Consider the following 12,771-nt stretch of genomic DNA (forward strand, 5'->3'; position numbering starts at 1 on the left):
GGACAGCTTATTATGCACTGAGCTCGGTTTAAGTAGGCCGGAGTCAGTGGGGTAAACAGAGGGTGCGGCCTAAGTTGTCGGCCCTAGTTATTATGTGATTTGACTGTTATTAATGATTAGTTGTGTCTCTAATTCCGATTACATGCTATGTGATTAATGTGGATTGTTAAGTGTTTGATCATGCTTAAAGGATTATACTCTTGTTATGATTGTTGAAATGTATCTTTTGAGACCAAAACCAGTTTATCCTTCACACATTTATGGTTTAGTGATATGTTTTGACTAAATAAGTTGATTAGCAAGTCCTGCACCTTTATAAGTACACAGTGTAGCGGTCCTGGCTATCCAGGGCGTTATAGATAATCTCTGAAAAGTATAATTACTAAAATGTATTGCTCCGTTGATCTCATCATGATTTGCTTAGATTCTTGGAGGTGACCTATCTCTCCGTGGAACAAAAGTAGTCTTCGAGTGATTGTTTCTAGCACTCCTACGGTGTTTCTCGGTTCTCTAATTCTTTTTAAGGCCTTAATGGCTCGGATGTCCTCATAAGTTAATGCTACATTCATTCTTAACTGAAAAACATAAAGGCTAAAATCGTTAGATATACACATAAACATAATAACTATAATCATAAACACTTACTTGGTGGTTAGATTCGGAGCTTGAGCGTGTGTATCGAGGAGAACTACATGCGAATAAATCGTTTGCTCTGATACCAACTGTAATGACCCAACTAATTCTAAGACTTTGGACCATTAAAACTACTATTCATAGACACTATTCTTAAGAAAACATACATATGAAACATTCACAACTTTATAAAAAACTATAAAGTAAAAGTTGAAATACATAAACGCGGGGTATGGGATCCCATTGTTTGAAAAATTAAACATAACTTTAACTTAAATAAATTAGTTACAAAATAAAGTGCAGAAAATACATAGAAAACATAATTAAAAAGACTGAAACAACGTCATCCTCGAATCGTTCACGCAGTCCATCGAATCCATTCTTCCTCAATACACAATCCCAAGCCGCCAAGAATCTTTCAACCGCCATAACAATTTTCCTGCACATATAAAAAGAAAATAAAGGAATGAGCCTAATGCCCAGCAAGGAAAATCTACTAAAAGCATATAAACATAAACATAAACTATAAACATATGACTATAAAGACGTATACCACATAGGACTACAATATTAATGGCCATTATGACATGTGATAAACCATCTACATCCTTTGTCTAATATTTGAGGCAGGTTAGATCACATGATAGTATATGATAACCCATCTAGGTCCTCTGTCTAATATCTGAGGTAGGGTAAATCATAACTCTAAACATGAAAATGATAAATACTAGGGCTTGTTAACTAAGCAACTATGAGCCCTAGATAAAAACATATCATAACATAACATCATAACATATTATACATACACATAACATATAACATATAGAAACTATCCTATTTTCCTTACCAATACCGGGATGTGAGAACAAGGACGGGATTTTGGAACACTCCTAAAACCAACAATAGAAAGGTGAGTATTTCTAAAAGAAGGAGATGAAAAAGAAATGAGTTTAAACCACCGACAAGAAGAGATTACCGAAAAGAAACCTCAAGTTCAAAGAACTTAAATGCCTAACAAAGAATGGAAAATATTGCGTTAGGATTTGAGTGAAGAAAAACTATAAGAAACTAATGAAACATACAGAAATGAACTAGGAATAGGAATACCTTTGAATGTACTAGAACTGAACTACCCCTCGTTATCAAAAAACACACTATTAACTTACTTCCCAAGTGTTTAATAAGCTTAAGATGATAAAGCTTATAACCCCAACCCAAGTGTTTAACACTCTAAAGTAAACCTAGCAGCTTGAAGGCTCTAAACTCAGCTTAAAGAATGAAAGAAATGGCTTGGTACTAGGTCCTATTTATAGAGTTCAAAATGAAAAGATCTTCTTTTAGCTTGAGTAAAAATAATGAATATTCAATTGAAAAACATTTAAATATCCGTTCAGCAGATGCTTAAGACTCGGTCAAAAGATTCAGAGGCTTGCTAAGAGGTTAAGGATTAAAATGAGCTCAGTTTCAAAACCATTCAAAAATCTTGCTCTAGAGCCGATATATTGCCCATGGTAGGCGATATATCACCTGGGCTTATATTCCCGAGGCTCTTCGATGCGTTTGTGTGAAGTTACGTGTTTTTCGTATTCCCCGAGTGACGATGTATCGCCCCTAGAGCTGCGATATATCGACATACGCTGAAATATTATACACGTAATTGCACTTTTTCAGCCTAATTTGAATTGAGTAAACAACTTTGACTGAGTCATATAACGATTTTAAAGCTGCTGGCAGATTCATGGGTTTTCAAATATTTCTCTTATAAAACTATTCCTCAAAAATACTTAATTTCTCAATAAACATGCGCATGACAAGTGTCATGATCTTATTAGTTCTATCTAAACCTTATAGTATAATAAATATCATCTTTATAATCAGCTATATTAATCAAACCTTATGTTATAATTAATATTCTTAAACTATAGGTTAAACTTATAAAATCTGTAAGTGTTGCTACAAGTGTTCAACTAAATCCCAGCTTGAACCAAAATCCATAGTAATAAACATACTATAACTACTACTAGTACTACTATCTAACTAGCTAAGTAAAATTCTTGGACTCTATAGGCATGCCCTTTAGAGCCAAGGTCCACTACCTGGTCAGGGAGCTAGGCCCTCCCTGTGGAGGACACGGGTCGCGACTAGCAACCCCAGGGTCACAGCGTGCCTGAAGGACAGAGGCCTCCCCAGGCCTTCACGCACACACGGGCCGCGGCGCCTGATGAACAAGGACGCGACACGGGTCCCAGAAACCAGCCAATTTTAGAGTTTTCCCTCGAGCCTAAACCCATAATTCACACCCAAAACTTCAGCCAACCTCAGAATTAAGCCAAGAACTCTTATCAATATAGCCTAAACATCACAATAAATCCATAAATAACCCCATATAGTCAAAATTAAACTAGATTTCAACCCTCATGCAAGCCTAAGGTTCTAATAAAACCAGCAGAATTCAGCTTGATGATCAAGCTTGCCTCTGCACTTAATTAAATCTCTGAACTAATTCCCTGGGTTCCAAGCTTCTAGCCTCCCAAGTTACAGCCACGAATCCTTGAATTTCTGGTTAATTCCCTTCAAAACTCTCCAAGCTTCAATGAGAAAGAAAGTGAACTGAATGAGAGAGAGAGTTGTGGGTTCTTGTGGTTCTTTCTTTCTTTTCCTTATGTTTCCTCTGAATCCTTCTAGAGTCCCGGCTCCCTGAACTATGTATATCCTTTAGTCAAAAGTCAAAAATTCCCCTTAAGTCTATCTAAGTCCTCAAGTATCATCAAGGGCAATTTCGTCATTTGCCAAATCCCACTAATTCCTCGAGTGTTCCCATAAATCCCCGTTTAATCCCAACATGTCCAAATCATTACTAAACCACTTCTCGATACTCGATAAATCCCTAACACACTTTACGTTCAAAAAATACCCCTAGGCTCCTCTCAAGCCGGGTATTTGACCCTGCTGTGACTTTCTAGATAAACTGCTCCCTAGGACCATCTTGGATCGTGCATCACAAATATATTACCATTCACTTGTGTCTTCAATCACAATTAACACATATATCACATTTATGCCCTGAACGGGGTAAATGTGCAAATATGCCCCTAATAGCCAAGTGGGGCCCACATGCATAATTAATTCACCCAAACATGCATTTCTAATCATATAATCATCAAATTCACATATTAACATAGTTAAATCAATTATTGCCCTCCTGGCACACTAATCAGAGCCCTAAGCCTTATTAGCAAATTTGGGATGCTACAACTATCCCCTCCTTAGAGAAATTTCGTCCTCAAAATTACCTAAATAACTCGGGATACCAATCCCGCATATCTGTCTCAAGTTCCCAAGTTGCATCTTCCACTTGGTTGTTCCTCCACAACACTTTCACTAAGGCGATGGTCTTGCTCCGCAAGACTTTATCCTTTCAGTCGAGAATCTGAACCAACTTTTCTTCATACGATAAACCCTGATTGAGCTCCAAGTTCTCATAACTCAGCACGTGCATAGAATCCGATACATAATTCCAGAGCATGGATACCTAAAACACATTGTGAACCCCTGATAAAGGTGGAGGCATTGCCAATATGTAAGCTACCTCTCCAACCCATTCCAGAATCTCAAAGGGGCCAACAAACATAGGGCTCAGCTTGCCCCATACACCAAATCATTTCACTCCTCTCAAGGGAGAAACTCTAAGAAATACATGGTCACCGACTTGAAACTCTACGCTCATGCATCCCAGGTCTAAGTAACTCTTCTGGCAACTCTGGGAGGCAAGCATTCGAGCTCTAAACTTTTCAACCGCCTCATTGGTCCTCTGAACAACCTCAAGACCTAGATATCTCCTCTCACCCGTCTCATCCCAATGGATAGGTGATCTGCACTTCCTCCCATATAAAATCTCATACGGGGCTACTCTGATGGTCGCCTGATAACTATTATTGTATGAAAACTCAATCAAAGGGAGATACTTACTACAAGATCCCCTAAAATCTAGCACACAGGCTCGTAACATATCCTCCAGTATCTGAATCATTTTCTCAGACTGTCCATCCGTCTGAGGATGATAAGCGGCACTAAACCGCAACTGTGTACCCATAGTCTTCTGTAGGCTCTCCCAAAACTTGGAGGTGAAGGTGGGGTGCCTGTCAGATACTATCGACCTCGGAGCCCCATGTAGTTGGATGATTTCTTTCACATATAATTCTGCATACTGCTCCATAGTATAAGTTGTTCTAACAGGTAAAAAAAGGGTGGATTTGATATACCTATCCACAATCAACCACACTAAATCATGTTGTCGGAAGGTCTTCGGTAATCCAACCACGAAGTCCATGGTGATATCCTCCCATTTCCACTCCGGAATCCCTAGAGGTTGGAACAACCCTGCTAGCCTCTGATGTTCAGCCTTTACCTGCTGACAAGTAAAACACTTGGCCACATAATCTACCACATCCCTCTTCAATCCCGACCACCAATACAGAGTTCTCAAATATTGGTACATCTTCGTCATATCCGGATGTAAAGAGTAGGGGGTGGTATGAGACTCATCCAAGATCTCTCGCCGGATATCAGAATCCATCGGAACGCAAATCCAGCTTTTGTACTTCAGTAGTCCTATCTCTGAAATAGAGAAGTCTTTACCCGCTCTGGCTAAGACATTCTCTTTGTGCTCTCTCAACTCGGGATCCTCACCCTGTGCCTCATTGATCATCTCAAGGAGCGTAGACTAAAGAATGATGTTGGCTAACTGACCAACCACCAACTCTATACCTGCTCTAGTCATCTCTTCAGCTAACTTATCTGATATCTCACTCGATCTGAACAACTGTCCTGGGCCCTTCCGACTCAGCGCGTCGACCACGACATTGGCCTTCCCAGGATGGTACAGAATATTGCAATCGTAATCCTTTACCAATTCCAACCAACGTCTCTGGCGCATATTCAAATCCTTCTGAGTAAAGAAGTACTTCAAACTCTTACGGTCGATGTATATTTCGCACTTCTCACCGTATAAATGATGTCTCCAAACCTTAAGTGAAAATACCACCACCGCCCATTCCAGATCATGTGTGGGATACCTCTGCTCGTATTCCTTCAACTGTCTCGATGCATAGGCTATTACTTTTCCGGCTTGCATTAGTACACACCTCAAACCCTATCTGGAAGCATCAAAAAAGACTACAAACTTTTCATTGTCTGATGGCAGACTCAATACTGGAGTGGTGATCAGTCGCTGCTTCAATTCCTTGAAACTGTTCTCACACCTATCTGTCCATACACACTTAGTCTTCTTACGTGTCAATTCGGTCAATGGTGTGGCTATTCTGGGAATCGCTCAAAGAACCACCGATAGTACCCTGCCAATCCCAAAATGCTCCTAACTTCTGGTACACTGCTCGGCCTAGGCCAATCTCTCACTGCCTCAATCTTGCTTGGGCCAACCAGAATCCCCTCCTTACTGAAAATATGACCCATAAATGTTACTTGGGGTAGCCAAAACTCACACTGGCTAAACTTATCATATAACATATGCTCCCTTAACTACTATAATACCAGGCGTAGATGTTACTCGTGCTCTGTCTCTGACTGAGAGTACACCAGTATGTCATCAATGAATATGATCACAAACTTTTCCAGATAATCCTTGAAGACCCTATTCATCAAGTCCATAAAGGTTGTTGGGGTGTTGGTTAATCCAAATGACATAACCAGGAATTCATAGTGTCCATACCTTGTGCGGAAAGTGGTCTTTGGTATATCCTCCTCTTTAATCCTTAACTGGTGGTAGCCTGACCGAAGATCAATCTTAGAGAACGCTGTCTTCCCCTGTAGCTGATCAAACAAGTCGTCGATCCTAGGTAGTGCGTACTTGTTCTTAATGGTCAACTTGTTAAACTACCTGTAGTTAATACACATTCTTAAAGATCCATCCTTCTTCTTGACAAACAACACTGGAGCACCCCATGGCAAAAACTCGGTCTGATGAATCCCAAATCCAGTAACTCTTGCAACTGAATCTTTAGTTCCTTCAACTCTACCGGAGCCATTCTATAAGGTGTCCTAGATACTGGTTCCGCCCCTTGTGCCAACTCTATAACAAACTTAATCTCTCGGTGTGGCAGCAATCTTGGAAAATCTGCGGGGAACAAATCAAGAAACTCACATACTAGTCTGGTCTCACCCGGTCCAACTGACACAACTCTAGAGGTATCCACAATGTTTGCGAGGAATCTTATGCAACCTCCCACGAATACAAATGGTACCACCCCTTCTGGTTCAAAGGTCACCATCCTACGCTTGCAATCAATCGTCACCCCATACTTCAATAACCAATCCATCCCTAGGATCATATCAAAGTCATCCATCGCTTACTCAATCAAATCCACAGATAACACCCTACTGTTTATCTCTACTGGAAATGCTATAACCCATCTTCTAGAGACTACCAATTCCCTAGTCGGCAACAAAGTCTGAAATCCCCTGACAGACAAATCTCTAGGTCTACATAGTAGATCTATCACTCTAGCATAAACAAATGAATGAATATCCCCCGAATCAATCAATGCAGTAAAAGAAGAACTAGCACTAGAAATCTGACCTGTCACAACTGAGGGGCTAGCCTCAGCCTCAGTCTGGGTCAAGGTAAATACTCTAGCAGGAGCGAGAGTGTCACTCTGTTTCAGCTCTTCCTTCCTAGCTTGTGGGCAATCATTCCTCAAATAACTGATACTCACACAAGTAAAATAGGCCCTAATCCTACACTCTCCCTGATGACGTTGTCTGTACCGAGGACACACTGGGAAACTTCTCCAGTTGTCTCCCCCGTCCTGACCGCCACTGAAAGCATACTGTGCCCTTCTATCCGAGCCAGGAGGAACAAAAGAGTCTAGGGTCTTTCTCTTATGCTCCCTGAGGCCACTACCCCAACTAGATCCAGTAAAAGGAGGCCTCGTCCTTCGAGCATCGTGCCTAGCAGCGCCCTATCTCCATATCTGATCCTCGGCTCCCTCAATTGTAAGGTCCTTGTCCACCACCTATGCATAAGTGGTCGTCCCTAGATCTAAGGTTATCTTGAAGTCACAGGCGATCATGACATTCAGTCCCTGCACAAACCGATCTCTTCGTGCCGTGTCAGTTGGCACCAAATCCGGCACAAACTTCACCAACCAGTCAAACTTCAATGCATACTCAGTAACTGTCATCCGGTTCTGAGTCAGGTTGGTAAACTCATCAACCTTCACAGCTCAGATTTCAACATTGTAATACTTCTCATTGAAAATTTTTCTGAACTCTTCCTCAGTCATAACTGCAATATTCCTTCTCTGAGACACCACATCCCACCAAATGCGGGCATCTTCTCTTAACATGTAGCTGGCGTAGGCTACCCTCTCATTCCCTTCCACCCTCATGAAATCAAGGATGAAACAAATCATGTTCATCCACTGCTCTGCCCGCGGTGGGTCTAGTCCACCCTCGAAGGTGGGAGGGTGCTGCTTCCTGAACCTCTCATACAAAGGTTCCCATCTATTCTCCACAGTAGGCTGGGCTATCACTGGTGCCATAGCCTGTGGAACCAGCAACCCAATGCCCTGAGGAGGGGCCTGTTCCCTTAACTGTCAAAGCTCTTCTTCTGTTCGGTGAAGTCTAGCTTCCATCTCGGCAAATAACTGTTGCCAATTCGATGGGGCAGGTGGAGGGTCCTAACCCTCGTTGTCATCCTCGGCCCTATTGACGCGCATTCTAATTGATCGTTGAGGCATCACAACAATATGCCTACAATCAATGACACCGCTCATCAGGCATGATAATAACATCCAAAACCACTTTCCAATTCACATCAACCAATCATAATCAGCAAATTCACATATCACAAGCAACATACAACAATCAAGGGGGCCATGTCCTAGCATCCTGCATATACCAACTCATTCATCATGTTCTACATAAATACTCAAGCAATAGGGCACTTTAACAACCAATTAAGCATATAATTCAATAATTACCAACCCCGAGTCGAGCTTGTCACTGGCGGTGAGCGTACATGTCGGTCGATCTCCAGGAACCATAAACCTTGGCTCGCTCTAATACCAAGTTGTAACGCCCTACTTCCTTAGAGTTGTTACTAAGTGAGTTAAAAACATGCCATTTGCTCGCTAATTGAGATTTTAGGTTAATAGTGTAGCTAAACTGTAATAAAAGTCGTTTAAAGGCATTTGATATAAAAATATGGTCATTCATTGAAAAAGAGTTATATATTTGGGATCCCAAAATACTATTTAGAAAATACTTTACATCTCAAAATATATTTAAGGTCGACATAGGCGACAAATCTACCAATACATTACATCTACCCAAAATAACCCTGGCAGTGGCTGCCAGGTGAGCTGAACATGTACCCATCGCCCCATGATCTCCGTACTCATGTTTGGTCAACCTTTCCCTTAGAGCACCCGTGATACGAAGCCCAGCAAGAAAACTCAACACAAAACAAATAACATATGCATAGCAATCCACAACATATAACAAAACAACCAACATGCTAAACACATAGCGATCATCGTCGTCCCATGCGCTTTACCAGGCCTTAGGTTCATGGTCTTCATCGATAGGATGACTCCACCATCCTAGGAGGGTCTCACCCTAACGACCTGCACTCAGCGTGCTCAACGTCGATCCAAGCCTTCGCCATTCCCAGCCCTTGCCGTTCAATCACAAACATGGCTCACATGGCATAATAATCACAGATAAATTTAAGCACATGTTAAGCACAAGTATTAGGGTCATGCCCTACAATACAAACAATGGGGCTATTGTTGGAAAAACTTATACAGGATCTTTATTTATTTTCATGTATATCTTATATTAAACAAATTAATACAAGATAGCCTAAAACATGTTTCTAAAATTGAATTCAAAGAGAAACAAAAATATAATACTTACAGTATACGCAGCGGAATTAAGAGTCCTTCCTTCAGTTTCTCTAACTCTTGTATCCTTTCTGTCGCAGAGTATTATCAAGAAACTGAACCGATCTTCTATTTTCTTCACGATCTTCCAATGTATCCTTAGAACCACCTAGACTAGTGTGGGCCATTCTCAACACATGAGATAGATATAGAGAGAAGAAGAGAATAACAAAGAGGTTTAGAAAAGGACTTGTGTTTAGAGAGAATCTAAAACTATCAGAAAATCTGACTTGTCAAAAACCCTTGTTTTGACTTCTCTATAAGCACTCCTTTTATAGACTCAATTAGGCCATTTAATTTAATTAAAAAATCAATAAAATAACAGCCATTTTGAAGCCCTAGGTCGAAATTATCATGGGCTATAGGCCCATGAAATTTCCCATTTGATTATAAGCCCATTGGACTTAAAATCAAGGCCTGTGTTATTTTCTATTGATTTAATTAATTAAATAATTATTTAAATCCTTTATCAAATTAATTATTTATAATTTGAACCTTGATTTAAATTTATTTATTAATTTAGATACCAATTTATCTTAATTAATAAATCTGCCATAATTTCTCTTTTCTTCTCAAAATTACACAACTCTGTGAAACTATCCAAAATTGACCTGGTCAACTTTGATAATTCTAATTGATGATTAAATCAATTAATTGAGACTATCTAGATGATTTTATCCATGGTACAATGGGGACCATGGGCCTATGAAATCAAGCTCCAATAAGTTATCATAAATCTAACAAATAAATTTACTAACTTATTAATTCCTCGTGACTCCACTATAGACTTGGAATTGCACTCTTGAATTCATAGAACGCTCTATAACAAATATAGATACGCTATTAATTATCCATTGTTACAACCATAATTGTCACTCAATCCTCTATAGACGGTCTACAATGAGATAGGACTAAAATACCGTTTTACCCCTCATTGTATTTTATCCTTAAAACACTTAGTTCCTTGTAAATGATATTTCAGTAAACTAATTTAATTACTGAAATGAGATATCTATCATTTAACACCTTGAACCAAACTAAAAGGAAACCATCGTTTCACTTCTTCATCAGAAGCTATAGATGCTCATATCTATGATTAACACTCCCACTCAATTATACTACCGAGTTCCCAAGATGTAAGTATGGGCTAGTTCGTAGGGTAAGCTGGTAACGAACAAGTCAAAGAACTCAAATAATACAATCAGTTAGAATACTAACCACTCAGAATTGAGATTGAATTGACCTATGGTCAACTATATGATATGACTAGAATAGATAATAACGGTATGTTTACTTATCTTATCAACTGTCAATATCGGTCCTGTCCGATGTAACAAATACATCCGATCTTATCTACTTTGCTAATGTTCTGGAAAGAACATAACACTGTAATGTGTAAGTAGATCATATCGTAGATTGGCAAGTCAGTGTAAATCCGGTGCACTGACTAATCTTAGGACTAACTTATTTTTGAACATATAATCATATTTATATTCCACTGTGATTACGTCACTATAAATAAGATTAGCTATATGCTCGGGATTTAATAGAAGTTTATATTAAATAAATAATCATGAAAATAAAACATGTGAGCAAAGTGATTGACCAAGTCAAAAAATGATTTCTATTCTTTTATTGATAATAAAATGAGATTACAAAGAATTTGGGTTTTAATTAGGGCATAAAACCCCAACAAACTCCCACTTGCACTAATTGAAACTAATGCCTTAATTCTACTAATCCCATCTCCTTGATATGCTTATCAAATGTAGCTTCGGGTAGTGTCTTTGTAAACGGATCCGCAAGATTGTCTTCAGTTGCAATCTTCATAACCTTCACATCTCCCCTGGCCACATATTCTCGAATAATGTGATACTTCCTTTCTATATGCTTACTCCTCTTGTGACTTCGAGGTTCTTTTGAGTTGGCTATCGCTCCTGTATTGTCACAAAACAACACAAGCGGTTTATCCATTTCTGGAATAACACCAAGATCCGAATAGAACTTCTTTAGCCAGACTATTTCCTTAGCTGCTTCTGACGCGGCTATGTACTCAGCCTCCATGGTGGAATCTGAGATTGCAGACTGCTTTACGCTTCTCCAAATCACAGCTCCACCCCCAAGAGTAAACACCATTCCAGAAGTAGACTTCCTGTCATCGACATCAGTCTGAAAATCTGAATCGGTGTAGCCTACAGGGTTTAGAACACCACCCTTCTAGACTAACATATAATCCCTAGTCCGTCTCAAATACTTCAGGATATGCTTAACTGCTATCCAATGTTCCGGTCCTGGGTTTGACTGATACCTGCTCACTACTCCCACTGCATAGCAGATATCTGGTCTAGTACACAACATGGCATACATCAGACTTCCAACTACAGATGCGTAAGGAACTTTTCTCATTGCATCTTCCTCTTCAGGAGTCTGGGGAGACTGCTTCTTTGAAAGATGAATTCCATGGCGGGACGGTAGACGCCCTTTCTTGGAATTTGTCATTGAGAAACGTTCAAGCACTTTATCTATGTAAGCTGCTTGAGATAAAGCTAAAAGTTTGTTCTTTCTATCCCTGATGATCTGGATACCTATAACATAACTTGCTTCACCCAAATCCTTCATATGGAATTGAGTGCTCAGCCAATTCTTCACATCTGATAATTTCTTAACATTGTTTCCAATGAGTAAGATATCATCTACATAAAGATGCAGAAATACCACTATTTGATTTGCCTTTAGTTGGTAAACACAGGGCTCATCAATATTTTGTTCAAAGCCATAGGTTTTGATTATTTCATCAAACCTAAGATTCCAGGAACGAGAAGCTTGCTTAAGTCCATAGATGGACCTATTTAACTTACAAACTTTTCCTTCTTGTCCAGATACTTTAAATCCTTCTGGCTGATCCATATAAATGACCTCGTCAAGCTTTCCATTAAGAAAAGCTGTCTTGACGTCCATTTTCCAAATCTCATAGTCGAGAGCGGGTGCTATGGATAGGAGGATGCGAATGGATTTGAGCATGGCTACTGGACTAAAAGTTTCCTCATAGTCCACGCCTTCTCTTTGGGTATAACCCTTTGCCACTAATCGAGCTTTATAAGTCTCGATATTTCCATCAACACCTCGTTTCTTCTTGTAGATCCACTTGCACCCAATGGCCCTAAAGTCACTAGGT

The sequence above is a fragment of the Humulus lupulus genome, chromosome 6 (genome assembly GCF_963169125.1).
Source record: "Humulus lupulus chromosome 6, drHumLupu1.1, whole genome shotgun sequence".
In the NCBI taxonomy this organism is placed as follows: Eukaryota; Viridiplantae; Streptophyta; class Magnoliopsida; order Rosales; family Cannabaceae; genus Humulus; species Humulus lupulus.